At 50.5% G+C, this 17,416-nt stretch overlaps 1 protein-coding gene across 2 annotated transcripts in view; it reads left to right on the forward strand.

Moving 5' to 3' along the window:
- Positions 1–17,416, forward strand: part of GJC2 (gap junction protein gamma 2) — a 48,637-nt gene that overhangs the window by 7,996 nt on the left and 23,225 nt on the right. The window contains exon 1 of one of the 2 annotated variants that reach the window (XM_036378643.1): positions 2,055–2,080. The exons of the other annotated variant lie outside the window; for it this stretch is intronic. The gene's annotated coding sequence lies outside the window, so the exon portion shown is untranslated. Of the gene's footprint in view, positions 1–2,054; positions 2,081–17,416 lie in introns of those variants that run through there. 2 annotated transcript variants of the gene reach the window in all.

Raw genomic sequence — 17,416 nt, forward strand, 5'->3', positions numbered from 1 at the left:
ACTGCTCTTGTGGACATCTCATTATCTATCCATAACAATGTTTTATTTTGTTTTAGTTTTTTAATGGTTTTTATGTTTTTTTTCATTGTCACCTCCTAACCAGGATGGGCCTCTTTGGGGGGGCACTGACAGGGGGGGATTGTGGATTTGGGAGCAAAAAAAACTGGGGAGGGAAATGAAGTTCCTCACCCCAGGAGTCTGTGTCCCTGTTTCACTGATCCTTGTAATATATTGTGTATTTATTATATTTTATATATTGCATTTATCAAGGCAGCATCGAGAGCCATGAAAATGATCATTTCTTCCTAAGCCTGCAAAATATTTTGCATTAAATATTTGCATAAGATACAGAAATCCAACTCCATTGGGGTCTGGACAATCCCTTAAAATTTGAATCCAGGATTTTGCTTGGAACCCCTTTATACAAGGCTGAACGAGAGTTTGCTCAGAGTCTGATGCAGAGCAGGGCTGAGATTTTTTTGAAGGAGCATATTTAAGGTTGGTTTTGAGCTGTGTGGTTACAAAAAGGATTTCCCTAAGAATTTTCTTGCCCTGAAAATTCCTGAAATCCTCAGATTTGGGCTGAACTTTGGGCTCGTGACTGTGCCAAGGGCAGCAGCAGCTGCAGCAGCAAGTGCTGTGGTGCTGCCTCTCTCCTCCCTCCTCCTCCTCCTCCTCCTCCATCCCTGGAGCATCCCAGAGCTGATTTCCTCTGGAAAACTCCTCCTGGGATCACATAACCCCTGCCCAGTCAGCCAGGCTGTTCCCAGCCTGTTCCTCCCCCCTGGAGCAGCTGCAGAGCAGAAAAACACTTGAGAAATTAAATTAGGGGATGAAAACTTGGCTGCCCCATCCCAGCTGTTCTGAGGAGCGAGGACATCTCTTAAAATTTCCTTCAAACCAGGAAAAACAAGTTATTTTGAGGAGTTTCACATGGAGAGAGCTGCTTAGGACACACTGAGGGTTGTGTATGTTTAAGAGATGAAGAGCCACCAGATTTTAAAGGTTTAGGGCCTTCTTCACGCCAGATCCTGTTCAGTTTTGGGATTTTCTTTAATTGCAGCGAGTAAAACCTCAGTGATTTGGACTCCTGGAAGCCAAATCTCCCCTCACAACACGGGGCCTTTAAGGAAAACATCAATTTTTGTGAGGTCAGCCAGAAAATCATGCGGGTTGGCAAGGGGAAGGAGCAGATGACAACGTGCCGGAGGTTGTGGCCTCGGCGTGGGGCAATTATTTAATCCCTGCTTGAGGCTTTGAGTCGGGGCAACATCCCCCCACTCTGCAGCAGGGATGTGCACAGGGAGGAGAAAAATCCCTCTGGCAGAGAGCAGGAGGGGCTGGAGGAGGAGGAAAATGTCCCTCTTGTCCCTTTCCAGCTGTTTTCCCTTCCAGATGTTCCCCCTGCCCTGCAAAACGGGGTTGGGAAGGCAGAACAGGGGTGAAGAGGAGCCTCTGGTCAATAAAAGCCATTAAAATACAAAATTTCACCAACAGGCACTGCTTTGGGCATAAAAACTGCGGGGAGAAATGGAGTTTTTTGGTGGTGCTGCAGTGTTTCACTGTAGCTGTAAGGACAGGGAGAGTTTGTAGCCAACTTTCCACCAGGTTTGGTGCAGAAAGGAAAAGAAATCCCAAACAAGAAGGAAACATTCTTATCCAGCTGCAGCACCTCCGCTTCCCGCCTTCCTCTCCTGCTCCAAGGAGCTCTTTTTGCTATTTTTAGCCCTAAACCCTTCAACTATTTGAATTATTTGATTTTTTTTTTCCATAAACACCGCTCTGGGCTCTGTTAGAGCGAGCGAGTTGAATTCGTCTCGCTGTATTTTTTTTTATGGCGTTTTTATGGTGGGCTGAGAAGCAAAATCCAAAAACAAAACCAAGGGAAGCAAAGGAATCCTTGCTGTCCCAGGGAGTGCTGGGGTGCAGATCCAGAGGAGTTTTCCCGTCCCACGTCAGAGCCGTGCTGGGAGGGAGGCAGGGAGGGAGGAGAGCGGCGCAGGGAGCGGCACCGGATCCAGGCACCCACAGCTGGCCAGGATGGGACCATTCTGGGAAGGACTGAGCCCAGCGCTTCTCCGTATGTTACTTTCGTGTTTCTTTCTTTTGTTTCTTTGTTTTCTTTTGTTTTGTTTTCTTTTGTTTTTTGTTCTTCCCTCCTCCTGGTTTTGCCGGTGGTTTGTAGCTCGGTGCAGATCCCCTCCCTGTGCTGCACCCCCCTCCCCCCCCGCTCTGCTCCCACCCTGCCCTTCATTTTCTACCCTTTCCCCATTATTAGGGTGGGAAATGCATTTGCTGAGGCTGAGTTGTTCCTGTGGTGCCCTTCCTGCCGGGGTAGGAGCCACAACATCCCTATTTGGCATCGGTTTGTGCACACTTTGCTGCTGTAAATCATCCCCCGGCACGCAGGGCAGAGCAGATCTGTGTCCAGGCAGTCTGGGATTAAATCAAACGTGGTTCAGCTTTTTCCTCATGGAAAAAGGGAGGAATTCTTCCCTTTGAGGGTGGGGAGGGGCTGGGATGGAATTTTGGATCCCTGGAAGTGCCCAAGGCCAGGTTGGACATTGGGCTTGGAGCAGCCTGGGATGGTGGAAGGTGTCCCTGTCCGTGGGGTGGAATGAGGTGATCCTTAAGGTCTCTTCCACCCCAAACCATTCTGGGATTCTGTCAAACCCCTCTGAGCTCCAGGACCTCCTGCCAATCCCCATCCCAAACCTCCTCTTATCTCAGACCACCCAAGCTGGGGGGAGGAACACCAAATTCTGGTTTTCCTGCTGATCCTGTGCTCCATTCCTGAGGTTTCTGCAAAATTTGGGATCTGCATCCTCCTGGCTTTGGGATCACCAGCTTAGATCCCCTGCTCCTGCATGCTGAGCTGGCTGTGAGGCCAGGCACAGCTGGAGAGCAGCAGCCATGGGGGCTCATCCCAGCAGCAGATGTGGATTTGCAGCTGGTGTATCTGATCCATGATGAGTTTATCTTCTCTGTAAGGTGCTCTTGGCTTGTTTTTAAAATAAGATCCGAGGCTGTGAGCACCCTTTTCATCTTCACATCCCAAACACCTTGCAAAGGCTGTGCTCCCTCCTGTGCAGCTGGGGAAACTGAGGCAGGGGGAGCCCATGGCTGGGCAGCATCACCACCAGTGGGAGCTGAACCTGCTCCTGCGTGGCCTCATCTTCTTGGCCAACCTTCCTTGAGGGAAAACTCTCCTTGGGCTACCAAACACCCAGGATGCTCCTCTGGGCTGGGATCTCCAACTTGGATCCCCCATCCCCACCTCAAGCTCCTGAGATGAACCTCATGTGGAGATGCTGTTGAAGTTCCACAGCTTTTGTTTGTCCCATCCTTCAAAATCCTAAAGATCTTCCCTGTGGCTGATGGGTGACCCTGAGTTGTGTCCCTTTTGCCTCCAGATCTCTGCAGATTTAGTTGTCCAAAGGATTTCCTGGAGAGGGGGGCTGGAAGGAGCTCCTGACCCTCCTTGTTCATGAGGTGGCCTGGGAGGGGAGGGAATTCCTCCTTCCATCTCCTCCCATCCCAAAAAGCTTTTCCATCTATCCCAAGCACAGGAGTTTGGCTGAATTAATTTATTGGTAGAGAGCTGTGTCCTCTTCTGGTGCGAGGAGAGCAAATTCCATGACTCCCCCAAAGGGAAACAGAGTCCCTTAAACCCTGGGACCTTCTCCCTTCCCCCAAATTCCCTTGGAATGCCACAGGAGGGCAACCTGCCCTGTGTCCAAAGCTTCCTTAGAGAGGCAGAGGGAGGAAATCCCAGCTCCAGACAATGGGAACAGGAACAGGGCCATAAGGCAGATGGGAATCTGCTCCTCCTGCAAGCTGGGAGAGCCATTTCCCTGACAATCCTTGGGTCTTGTCCAAGACCAAAATACCAGGAGGGTTTTATTTTTGTGTGTGTGCGTGTGTCACAAGGAAACCACTCCTTCCCCAGCAATATGGTGTGCACCATGCTCCTGAATGATCCCAGGGCTGGGGAGAGCTCTCTTCTCCTGTCATTTATGGCCTGGCTGGAGTTCCTCCACCCAGTGCTTACCCCAGCATCCCAAGGGGCAGATTTAAGGCTGCACAGCTCCCTTTGACCCGCTCTGTCCCTTGGAGATTGATGAGCAGCCATGAAAATCCATGTGGTTTCTGCTCCTTTCTGCCAGGAGAAGGGAAAATAAAGGAGTTTCTGTGGGATTTCTGCATGTTGCAACCTGGGGTTGTAGCAGTAGAAGTCGGGGAACATGGATAGCAAAGGAGCAGCCCCATGCTATAAATTAATTAAGCACATGAGAATAAACTTTGCTGGAGCAATTTGTTTATCCCCTGCCTCTCCCATTTTTTGGTGCTATGGGTTGTGCCACTGTTTCTCTGGCTGCATCCTCAGAAGGTGAGGATCCCATGTCCCACCCTGAGCTGTCCCTGAGGAATGAAGTTCTCGGGTTTCTGTGCTTGAAATGGCTCCTGAGGTATTAGAAAGTCTCTTTTTTCCCAGCCCTGCAACTGAAGAACTCAAGATTCATTGGTTCTGCTTTTCAAGGTTGTTTATTTTCTCTTATCCATTCCATTCTCTCTCTGACCTGCTGAGGTCTGTCCGGCAGGTTGGGTTGTGGCACACTGACTGCCCTTGGGGTGGTGTTGGCTTTTTATAATAAAACCTACCTGTACTTTATTTACAATAACTTTCCAATACCTATCACCTATGTTAGACAGTCTGTCTCTAAACCAATCCAGAAGTGCCAACATCACCCAGAAGATGGAGGGCAAGAAGAAGAAGGACAGGACACACCCAGATTCCTCCATCTTGCCTCTTGAACCCCCATTCTAAATCCCCAAAATTCTACATTTTCACTCTGTGATAAATTCACTGTCATTCTACTCAAACCCTTGTGGCTTGTAACTCCTCACACAGAGTTGGGAATTGTTTCCATGGGTTAAAATCAAAGGCACAGGTGATTTTGACTCTGTGCCAAGGTCTCTTAATCCCCTGCCAGGGTCTCGAGTCCTCCAGGGCAGCCAGAGCAATGTCCTGGGCTCTGACATGAAGTGACTTGATAAGGACAAGCCCTTGAGCAGGTCAGAATTGCTCCTCTAAGAGCTGCATACTCTCTTTTTTCTTCAGTTTGACTTTTCGCTCCTTCTCCATCCTCTGGGGGTGGATGCCAACTTTTCCTGGCTCCAGTGGGTTTGGAGGTGTGGGAAATGCTGAGCAAGGTGAGGGTCTGAGGGTGATTTGTGCAATCACAGGCCAGCAGAGGCTGGAGGTCCCTCAGGAGGTGCAGATGCCACCAGCACCCCGTGTTTGGCAGGGAGAGTTTTATTTCCTATCCACCTGAAATTCTTCTGGCTGCATCTTGTCCTTCCATGGAGTATTTTTGGGATGTCTGTGAGCAGCACAGAGCAGCACAGCTTCCCCACCCCCCAGACTCAGTCCCATCACCCTGATCATTAATGACACCCCACAGCCTCATCCCTGCTTGTCATCTCTGGGAGGTGCCACCACCACCAGCTGGGCCCTGTCACTGTCACAGGGGGGTGGCAGGGTGGTACCAGCCACAGGACCCTATTTTCTGAGGGGTTTACACCCAGAATCCCCATTTCCACCAGCCACAGGAGGGGTTTACACCCAGAATCCCCATTTCCACCAGCCACAGGACCCTATTCTGAGGGGTTTACACCCAGAATCCCCATTTCCCCAGAGCCAGGACTGAGGGAGCTCAGTACCTCTGAGGTGTTGTTATTTCTCACCCCTTTTCACACCCTTTTAAACTGGCTGGGAGCTGTGCAAGTCTGCTTGGTGTGAATCACCTTTCAAACACATGGCAGGGGGCAGCGAGCACCTGATGGCACCGGCAGTGGGATGGAAATGGGCAAAATCATGAGAAAACAGCCCAGAAATGGGGCTCATCCCCCACTGGGGGAGGCATCACTTTCAGCCCAGCCCTGAGCACCTTTGGGTGCTTCCATCCCTCCTCCGTGCCACCCTCTGGATTGAGGCAGGGTTAATCCATGCCACGACCCCAAATCCTGTTCCTTCCCAGTGGCAGCCCCAGACAATACCAGTTCAAACATGAACCCGAGCCAAATTCCTCCAGGCACGTTTTCATCATCTTTTTTTTTTTTTTTTTTTATTTTATTTTTGTTCCTGCTGGTGACAATGGCTTTGCTCAGGGCTCTGCCCAGCCCTTTCCCCTGCACTCCAGACAGTACCAGGTTGGCTCAGACATGAATGTCCTGGTTTCCTTTCCTCCCCCTGCCCCGCAGCCCCGGGGAGGAGCCGCTCTCCAGAGCATCATCAGGCCCTGTCTCAATGACCCGGTGGCATCACTGTGCTCCCTCCCTGCACCTCCTGTGCCCCGGGGCAGGTGGGAGCCAGCGCCGGCTTCACTCAAAGCAGGTAAAAAAGAAAGCGGTGCTGGAGGATGTGGCATTCACGTTCTCTGAAAAATCCCTTTGCTCGGGGTTTTTCTTCTAGGAAGCCTCAGAGAAAAAGGAAAACAATTCTTATCTCATTTGCTTCTCCTGTTTTTTGCTCACCTAGAATGTATTTGCAAATTGTTTACTCACAGGTGATTGTTTCATTGGGTTCTGGTGTGAGTTGTTTTCACTCATTGTCAGTTGGGGCCAAGCTGTGTCAGGACTCTGGAAAGAGTCAGGAGTTTTCATTATTATCTTTTTAGCATTCTGTCTGTATCTTTTCTGTATTCTTTAGTATAGTTTAGTGTAGCATCCTTTAATATAATATAGTATCATAAAATAATAAATTAGCCTTCTGAGAACATGGAGTCAGATCCATCATTCCTCCCTTTGTCAGGGGACCCAGCAAATACAATAAATATATAATAAAACCATAACCATAATAGTCATCCTAATAACTACAACTATAGATAATAATAAAACATAAAATCATCATCATCATCATAGTCATCATATCATAATCATCAATCATAATCTCACTGCCCTTACCAAATATCCAACCTCGAAGTGAAAGATAACAAAGCAAATCTGACATCAAAGGGTCCCAGAGATGGCTTTTCTTCTGCTCAGGGACAATAAGTCTAGAATGTGTTTGGAGATTGTTCACCCACAGGTGATTGTTTCATTGGATTCTGGTGTGAATTGTTTTGTCTCATTGGCCAACTGGGGCCAAGCTGTGTTGGGGCTCTGGAAAGAGTCAGGAGTTTTCATTCTTTCTTAGCATTCTGTAAGTATCCTTTCTGTATTCGCTAGTATAGTTAGTATAGCATTCTTTAATATAATATAATATTAAAAAATAATAAATTAGCCTTCTGAGAACATGGAGTCAGATTCACCATTCCTCCCTGCCACAGGAATCCCTGCAAATACAACAGGAGAAGAGGAGGGGAGGAGAAAGAGAGAGAGGGAAAAGATGATGCCAGGGGCGTTGCAAAGCAATCCCTGCTGTAGACACAACCTCGTTTGACAGCGTGGCTTCTCCTGGGAGATTCCCCAGCAAAAGGGAGACCACCAGGGCCTGACCTCGGTACCCAGAGCCCCCAGGCTGTTTTTGGGGAGGTGTTTAGGGTCTTTCCAGATGCCAAACCCCATTAGTTCTGCCAGGCTCCTGGGATGCTGCAGCTGCCCAGCAGCGCTCGGGAGGAGCCGCTCGCCGCTCCTGCAGCCTCTCCTCCAAGGGCATCCAGAGCCAGGCTGCCTCCCACGGGGCTGTGCTGCATGCTTGGCTTGCTTTGATGGGAGGTGGTCGCTGTCAGGCTCACAGAATCCCCGGACAAAGCGTTTCCCAGGCTGCAGGGACACGGGTGAGATCAGCCGCGGCTTCAGCGCCTGCTTGGATGGAGCCAGGGGTTTGCAGAGCGTGGAGGCGGCGTGTGCTGGGGAGAGCTGGGCTGGTGGAGCATGAGACATCCCTGCCTGGGGCATGGAGAGCTGCCCAGCACCCTGGTGTGAGTGGAGAGGTGAGGAGCTCTGCTGGGAATGCCAGGAGAGGGACTGTGTGTGCCTCCAGGATTTTGGGAGAAGGGAGGACTTGTGTGGCCTCTCCTTCAGCCCCAGCCTGGGAGATGACCTGGGGCTGGTCCTTCTGTGGGTGGGACCCACGGCAAAATGAGCAGAGTGGGGCTGGACCCTGCCTGGGGGCTGCTCCAGACCCTGCCCGGCTTTTGGGGTTGGTTTGGCTGTTTCTGCCTGGAGATCGGGGAGAACTCCAGTGGCAAATGCAGGGTTTGATCTCCTGTGCCCATCCTCAGCTGCTGAGGGGGCTCCTGAAGCTGCTGTGTGGGGTGGTTACAGCACAGAGGGATACAGGAAAACAGGAGAGGCGCATGGCCAGCTCACAGGTTCAGCTTTCTGCAAGAAATTCTGTGTCTAAGGGCAAACACCCGAGGTTTTGTGCGCTGGCCAGGACCTGTGTGGGCGTGGAGCTCCTTTATTTATTCCTCCATGAGCAGAGCTCTCCCAGAGATCCTGGGGTGGGAGGATGAGGAGGAAGCTCAGGTCCAGCTTCCTCCTCACAGTCCTTCTCCCTGTTTGTCTCCCTCCCTCCCAGATCCTGTGGCTGCAGAGCCTCCTGGCAGCCCAGAGCACTTTTTTAGCCATTCCAGGGAATTTGAATAGCCCTTGTGAGGGCGAGCTCTGATTTATTGGGAGTGTTTTTATGGTGTTTATGTTGGCAGGCTGCAGTTTGTGTACGGCTGGAAACGTTCACGGAAGCCTTTTATCACCAGGGCTGAAAAACAACAGAGAGCTGATGAGAAGCCCTGTGCTAATTGCAGAAGGGTTGAATCAGGGCTGCAAAATGCCTGGCTCTGAGGGGCTGCTGCTGCCTGCAGTCCCCAAGGGGAAGGAGAGATGATTTCAGCCATCAGCAGGGTGGGATCCATCCAGGTTGGGTCATTTTGCCACCGAGGGTCACATCTGGCACTGAGAGGGACAGATTGTGGTGGTGCCTCAGGCTCCTGTCCCTGCTCACAGCCTGACAGAACAAGATGATCAGCAGATGCAAGAGGTTTCAGCTTGGGAAAAGAAGCAGTTGGTTAAATGTGGGTTTTTTTTATAACTCAGATGTGGGGTAACACCTTGTGCTGGTGTTGGAAATGGGGCTCATTTCTATCCCATCACTCCTCTCCCCAAGTCTTTGTAGGATCTCAGTGCCCTAGCTGAGGTTTTAGTGAAATCAGAGTCTTGGTGAGATCCCATCATCACCTGTGGGATTTGGAGTGATTGAACCTCACAAGCCCCTCACAAGAAACAACCTCCTGCTCTTCATTTTCCACTGGATTATCCCCCTCCCATGAGTCCTGCACAATTAGTCTGAGAGCAGGAAACTTTTTCAGGTGCCAGCAATGGATCATCTTGGAGCACAGGGAAAGAATTTATCCACCTGCCTTAAGAAACCTACTTTGAATTCAGCTCCTGATCCCTCCAGCCATGTCCACCTTCCCTTCTCCACATCACAGGTGCTGAGGAGAAGTGGGTGATCCATGGGGTGTGAGCAGCGCCTTGGTGTGGGATGGGAACTCTTAAGGGCAGTGTAAAATGTAAAAAGAGTTGCAGGGGGGTGCCACACCTTGGGCAGGGTGTGCTTTGGGTCTCCTGGTTCCTCCTGGAGCAGGTGGGGACATTTAGAGGAGTGGAGGGAGAACTGGAAGCTGAGATGAGTCCCAGACAGTCCCTGGCTGTCACAGAACCCCAGAATGGTTTGGGTTGGAAGGGCCATGGGCAGGGACACCTTCCCCTGTCCCAGGCTGCTCCAAGCCCCATCCAACCTGGCCCTGGACACTTCCAGGGATGGAGCAGCCACAGCTGCTCTGGGCACCTGTGCTCAGCTGTGACTGTGGATCAGGGATCTCAGCTTGAGGGGAGAGATGAGGATCTGACTCCATGTTTCAGAAGGCTTAATTTATTATTTTATGATATATATTACATTAAAACTATATTAAAAGAACAGAAGAAAGGATTTCATCAGAAGGCTGGCTAAGAATAGAATGGGAAGGAATGATAACAAAGGCTTGTGGATCAGACTCTCTGAGCCAGTTGGGCTGTGATTGGCCATTAATTAGAAACATCCAACATGGGCCAATCCCAGATGCACCTGTTGCATTCCACAGCAGCAGATAACCATTGTTTACATTTTGTTCCTGAGGCCTCTCAGCTTCTCAGGAGGAAAAATCCTAAGGAAAGGATTTTTCATAAAAGATGTCTGTGCCACTCAGCTCCAAGGAGGGTTGACCACCCAAATTTAAACAATGAAATCCCACCCCAGTGCCTTAAATCCAGTCCTGGAGGATGCCACAGAGATTTTATCCTTTTGAGGAGACCATGGCACAAGGTCCTGCCTCTGCATCACCCCAGAGTTGCTCCATACCCCTGCAGCCCTTATCCCAGAAACATCCACTGGGACTCCCCTGCCAGGCAAAAGGGCACTTTATTCCAGGCCAGCTGTTTTGGAAAGGTCCTGGCTGGCATTAGGCACCTCAGTAGATGTGTCCTGCTGGCTGGATCCTAACAAGAAAGGAGGGAAGGAAGGGCACAGCATTACAAGCACATCTACGTGCCTCTAGTCTAGTCACAAGTACAAGAAAATTTAAGGAATTTGGTTCAAAGTGTTTCAGTGAGGCAGAGAACCTTCTCTTTTAAGAGATTTCTGATATCTATCAGCCTGCACTGAACCACACAGATTGTAAAGGAGGAGGAAAAACACAAAAGCAACAAATCCCCCACTTTGCTACTGGCAGTAAAATTTTGGCTGACACATTTGAGCCTCTGTTAACCCCTGGCCCTGTGAACGTGCTGCTCAGGGCAGAACTTACAGTAGGAAAGCCCATCCTGCTGTTATTCCAAGCTTCCTAAAAACCAGCCAAAACAAATATTTGGAGGAAAGGCAGGGGCTGCCTGGCGGGAGGACTCGGGCAGGAATGCTCCTGCCACTGGGCAGGAGGTGACATCATCCAGATTCCTTTGCTGAGGAATGCAGGATTTGGTCTTCCCTGCCAGTAATTGCTTTTCAAAAACAGGGAAAATCTGCGCAGGGAAGCAGATTTCACCCAGCCCCTTCCACTGCCCAGCAGAGGGGCTGAATGTTCCCAAATCCCCTTCTTATCCCTAGTTTAACATTGTGTGCACAGGCAGGGTGAAATTGGTCATCTCCCAAACCACAAGTGAAAGCACCCAAAATTCCAAAAGTGGGGGCTGGACAGGAATCTGGGCAGGGAGAGCTGGTGGGGCAGCAATGACTTCTCGGGGTGGCCAGGATGGGGCAGGTGATGGGCTGGGGCTGTGTGTGGACTTCTGTGCTGGGCAGACTGTGCTGAGAGCTGCAGGAGGAGCCCATGGTCACCTCCACAGTGGCCCCATTTCTCAGTCCTATGAAGCCCAGTTGGGTGTTTTTGAATGCAGAACTTCAGTGGTGACTGGAGAGTGTTGGTCCTTGTAGAACCTTTCCGGTTTGGATTTCCTCTGGTTCTGTGGCTGGAATAGGCTGATTCTGAGCAAACAGCTTGAGCCAGGGCAGGGACTGTCCCCCTGTGCTGGCACTGCTGGGACACCTTGAATTCTGTGTCCATGTGTGGGCTCCTCAGGCCAAGAAGGACATTGAGGGTCTGGAGCAGCAGGAGAGGCTGAGGGAGCTGGGCAGGGGCTCAGCCTGGAGCAAAGGAGGCTCAGCTGTGGCTCTGCACAGCTCCAGACAGGAGGGGACAGCCGGGGGGATTGGGCCCTGCTCCAGGGAACAGGGACAGGAGCAGAGGGAACGGCCTCAAGTTGTACCAGGTGAGGTGTTGATTGGATATTAGGGTGATTTTATTCCCTGAAAGGGTGGTCAGGCATTGGAAGGGGCTGCCCAGGGCAGTGGTGGAGTCACCATCGCTGAAAATGTTCAAATACACATTGATGTGGCACCTGGGAACATGGTTTGAGGTGAACACAGCAGTGCTGGGTTGATGGTTGGATTTGATGATCTTAGAGCTCATTTCCAACCTTAATTTCCCTTTATGATCAGTCTGGTAGGGCTAATTCATCATATCCATGTAACCCCTGGGAAGAGGATGGGTTTGCATGAGTGGAATCAAAGGGTCTGTGGCAGGTTTGGGGAGGCTTTTTAATGAAGGTAATAAATGTGTGGGTTTGTGTTCTGCAAAGATGCTCCTTCTTCAGACCTTGAAGCTGTATTCATTTCTTCTCCTGTATAAGGAATTGGTGTTGCATTCATTGTTGCATTTAATTAGAATTGGAGGTGGATGCACAAAGAAGGGATTTGCATTAATTTGGGATTAATTGATATTTCTGCTGTGTACCTGTCTGTGGCGTTGTGTGTTTTTACAAGTTTTATTGTTGTTTCTATTATAAAAAATAGCTATTCTCAGTTAGTTAGAGAAATGGTTTGATCCTTTGTACCCCCATTCCATCTCCTCAGAATGCTTTCCCTCTAAGTTCTTTACTCCCTACCTCATTCATTTCTCCTTTTCCATGAAGCTTTTGGCTTCTCCTTTGGGTTGAACACCCCACATCCCATCTCCAGCCCCTGGAGCTTGCAGCCCTCCACCCACCCCAGGCTCTGTGGTGGCTCCACCAACACCTCTGGAAATGGATGTCAGCAGCACTTCCAGCAGCAGCAGAGGGGTCAGTTCCTGTGGGATGGAGGCTGCTGCCATCATTTCAATAGGTGGAACTAGGTGTAGTTCAGCTGCCCCCATTACCAGTCCAAATGGGTGATTTAGTGCCTGGAAAAGCCTGAAATATTTTGCTCTCAGTGCCTGACAGAGGATGGCTGGCAGGAAATGAGCTCCAAGGCAGGGCAGGTTTTGCTGGTTCTCTAATTTCCCGCCAGGTTTTGGAAATTCTTGGCAATGAAATGGAGAGCAGAAGAGAAGGGCTTTGGCCAAAGGAGAAATCCCACTTGGTCAGCAGGATTTTTGGGAAGGGTGGAGTGAGGAGCTCTGAATGGGCAGCAGCAGGACAAGGGCTGGACCTGCTCTGCCGAGGTTGCTGGGATGTGGGGTCAGGTGTGCCAGGAGAAGACCTGCTCACTTTTGGGGCCCCAAAAAAGTGGGGATGGACACAAAGCTGGGTCTGGGCTCATGGCAGGGTGATAATACTGAATTTTGTCACGGCAGAAGAGGCACACACACCCTGTGACCACGTGCTCACCGGGGTCTGAGGATGAGGGAAGAGACGAGGATCTGACTCCATGTTTCAGAAGGCTTGATTTAATATTTTATGATATATTTTATATTAAAACTATACTAAAAGAATAGAAGAAAGGATTTCATCAGAAGGCTGGCTAAGAATAGAAAAAGAAAGAATGATAACAAAGGCTTGTGGCTCGAACAGAGAGTCCGAGCCAGCTGGGCTGTGATTGGCCATTGATTAGAAACAACCACATGAGCCCAATCCCAGATGCACCTGTTGCATTCCACAGCAGCAGATAACCATTGGTTACATTTTGTTCCTGAGGCCTCTCAGCTTCTCAGGAGGAAAAATCCTAAGGGAAGGACTTTTCATAAAAGGTGTCTGTGACACACATCCACGCAGGAGGGTTGGGATCAGGTCCCACATGGGACAGGGTGACAATGCCATGGGAGAAGCCTTCTGTGGGACATCCAGGGCTTGGTTTGGATGTTGTCCCCCACCAGCCAAGTCCCTTCCCCCGTCATATCTCGGCCACCCTCCACCCCAGGGCTGTGTCTGGTGCTGACAATCCTGGTCTGCAGGACCCTCACAGCTCAAGGGAAGACAAAATCAAGAATTCCCTTGTTCTCCTTGGGACAGGGGGAGATCACAGAATCCAATGGCGTGGGTTGGAAGGGACATTAAAGATCATCTGGTTCCCAGAAGGAGAATGCAGGCACCAATCCCATTGCCTCACACATGCTGAGCAAGCACTCCACCACTGCAGCTAACCCCCTGTGGGATTCCACAGGGGTGGAATAGGGAATAAAGGGCATGGAATAGGGATCTTCTGCTCATTTCTGCCTGCAGTCACCCCAGGGGCAGCACAGAGCTGACTAAGCAGCACTGATATGAGCTCCAGAGGATTTAGTGGAGGCTCCAAGGCTTTGAGATCAGTAGAGACCAAAAAGCAGCCAAGAAAAAAGATGATAATGGGTGCAGATCTGCTTTAAAATGACACAAGGAAGCTCAGAGGCTCTGTATTTATCACAGCTCGGTGAGTCGGGTGCCACCAGTCAGGTGTGGGGCTGCTCCTGTGGCTCCAGGCCCCCCAGCAGGACATGATTTGGGGGGGTTGTTTCATGTTAGGTTGTTTCTTCAAGTTTCTCAGAAACACAGAGGGTGGTGTGGTTTCTTAATTGTTTCTGTCTGGAGGCTTGAAGGGAGGATGACTTGGAGAGGAAGGGAGGGAAAGAACCAGAGATGGAAAGACTGAATTTTCAAGCAGAGCCTCCCACCACTTCATCTTTTTTCCTCAGCTTCTGGTGATGGCCAGGGTCAGTGATTGCAGCTTTTCACTCCAGAAAATTCTCGGGGGGTTTCCTGGAATATTGAAATGTGGTGGGATGGGTGCCCAGGCAGTGACCACCACAGCAAAGAGGATGGACCTCAGCTGAGCAGCAACAAACTGAGACCTGTCCCAAAAGCTGCCTGGAGGTCAGAGACTCTGGCTTGGCATTCTTCAGGTCTATTTATCACTAAGTGAAGGAGAATCAGGGGTTTTTCCCCTTAAATACCCCCTTTCCACAGCATTTTCTGTGGTTTTTATGTCTTTAAACTTAGCAGAGGAAGCTGAACCAGCCCTTGCCTGGCAGAAGGTGTGGAAGAAATGTGAGCACCAGACTGGGAGCCTGGGAAGGGGCTTGCTGCACGTCATGGAGGGATTTTAGTATTATTGTGAATTAAACCATGACTGCAACATCCTCTGTGTCCCATCCCCAGCCTCGCAGAGGAGTTTCAGGCATCCCTGCCTGGGAACCAGACAAATTCACCAGGGGTACCTGCCCTGGCAGCAGGAGCTGCCCCTTCCCAGGGGCGGTGGAGGTTTGGGGTGAGCAGGGCAGGGCTCACCTGAGCTGTTCTTTTCTCTAGCAAAACCTGCACCTGATTTTGGGGTCTCCTCAAGCCAGGTCTCATAAGCTCTTGGAGATTTGTATCACACCCAAGATAGCTCAGCTACCTTAGAAGGCATAAAATCAGCAGGATGGCTTCTGTGGCAGTGTTGGAAACAGCAATGTTTTGATAAAGGGCAAAATAACAAAGCTCTTTACAGAGAAAAACCAAGCCAGGTGCAAGAGTTACTTGCTCTTGATAAAACACCTCACAAAAGCAATTTGTTTCTTTGTTTTCTTCTTTTTCTAGTAAATTGCCCAGGCAGGACCTTTTGGCTCCTGTCCAGTTGGCTATCCTTAGGTTTGAGGTGAAGTCCCCAAGGTCCTATGGGATGTCTTTTCACCTAACTGAGGAGAGAAACTTCTGGGCTTTTTTCCTTTTTTAGGAGACAAAGGATAATTTGGTCACTGTCAACAGGGGGCACATCCCTACCTGCACCCACAGGCCTGGTGCTCCCTTGGGAAGTGTCAGGACCTTTAGCTGGTTAGAGTGACCCCGAGAAAAGTTCAAAAGTCTCTTTTCCCAGCCTGGCGGTCGAAGAAGGAGTCAGAGCTCTTCATTTCTTGGTCTCAAGGTTGTTTATTGTGTCTTATCTATAAAAAATTTTCTCCTGCCCTGCCGAGGTCCATCCAGCAGGACAGACAGAGGCACTCTGCCTGCCCCAGGGCAGGGTTATGTCTTTATACTAAAAACTACATGTACAATGTTTACAATTACTTTCCAATACCTATCACCTGTGTTAGACAGTGAGCTTCTACTCTAAACCAACCCAAAAGTGCGACCATTACAGCAGAAGATGGAGGCCAAGAAGAAGAAGGAGAAAGGCTGGACACGCCCAGATTCCTCCATCTTGCCCCCTGAACCCCCATTCCAGAAACCCTAAAATCGACTTTTCCACCCCCTGATAACTTCACTATTATTCTACTTAAACTGTTGTGGCTTGCTGGTCTTCATCCAAGGTTGGTAATTTGCTCCATGGGTCACAATCAAGCCCACAGGCATTTTGGGCTCTGTGCCAGGGTCTCTGAGACCCCTGGCAGGGCTCTTGGCTGCTCAGGACAGCCAGAGGGATGTCCTGGCTCCTGACAGGGAAGATCTCTGCATTCAGGACCAACCTGAAAACAAAGACCGAGCCCTCATCTCCTCTTGTCTCAGGCTGTGGATCAGCCCTGAGCATGGAGTGATGCTGGCTTGGGCCCACAGCCACGAGCTGCAGCTTCCCCTGTGTAACAGGCATGGGAAGGCTCTCCTCCTCCTCCTCCTCATCCTCCTCCACCTTCCTGCCCTCCCCTTCCGCCCCAATGTGCTCATTCATGAAAAGTTCCCAGTTGGAAGGACGTGAGGAGGGGAATTGGTGTTGGCGCGTTTCTTCCCGCGCGCCGGCCAAGGGAGGTCGTAGGCCCAGAGGGATTTAATCTTTGTTTTCACAGCTGGATTCCACATTATCCTTTCTTCTCTCCAGCTTTTTATTGCTGCTCATTCCCCAGAGCAACCTGTAGGGAAGCAGAGTGTGTGCTGGTGTGGGGCACAGCCTGCTGTGGCTGCCCAGGGACAGTGAGGGGTGCTGTCCCTCACAGGACTGGTGACCTCCCCAGGACAGGATGAGGAGCAATGGCCATGAACAAAAACACAACGAGTTCCACCTCAACATGAGGAAAAACTTCTTCCCATGGTGGGTGGCAGAGCTCTGGAACAGCTGCCCAGGGAGGGCGTGGAGCCCCCCTCTCTGGGGACACCCCAAAGCCACTGGGATGAGCTCCTGTGCCACCTGCTCCAGGTCACCTGGAGCAAAGAAAAGACTGGTGGAAGGCACAGCTGAATGAAGCTTCTCCCCCAGCTGTGCCCAGCTCTGGCCCCTCAGTTTAGGAAGGACATTGAGATGCTTGAGCATGTCCAGAGGAGGCAACGAGGCTGGAGAGGGGCTGGGAGCACAAACCCTGTGAGGAACGTGTGAAGGAGCTGGGGCTGTTTAGCCTGGAGAAGAGGAGGCTCAGAGGTGACCTTATTGCTCTCTACAACTCCTGCAGGGAGGCTGCAGACAGGTGGGGTTGGTCTCTGACAGAACCAGAGGACACAGTCTCCAGCTACACCAGGGAAGGTACAGGTTGGATATTAGGAAGAAATTTTTCACCAAAAGAATAATAAAGTACTGGAATGCTCTTCCCAGGGAGGTGGTAGAATCACCATGTCTGGATGTGTTTAACAAGACTGGACATGGTGCTATAGTCTAGCTGAGGTGTTAGGGCATGGATTGGACTTGATGATCTTGGAGGTCTCTTCCAACCTCATTATTCTGTGATTCTGTGATTCTGTGACCCTGCCTGAGCAGGGGGGTTGGACTGGCTGATCTCCAGAGGTCCCTTCCAACCCCAGCAGT

Source organism: Molothrus ater, chromosome 1, assembly GCF_012460135.2.
Source record: "Molothrus ater isolate BHLD 08-10-18 breed brown headed cowbird chromosome 1, BPBGC_Mater_1.1, whole genome shotgun sequence".
Lineage (NCBI taxonomy): Eukaryota > Metazoa > Chordata > Aves > Passeriformes > Icteridae > Molothrus > Molothrus ater.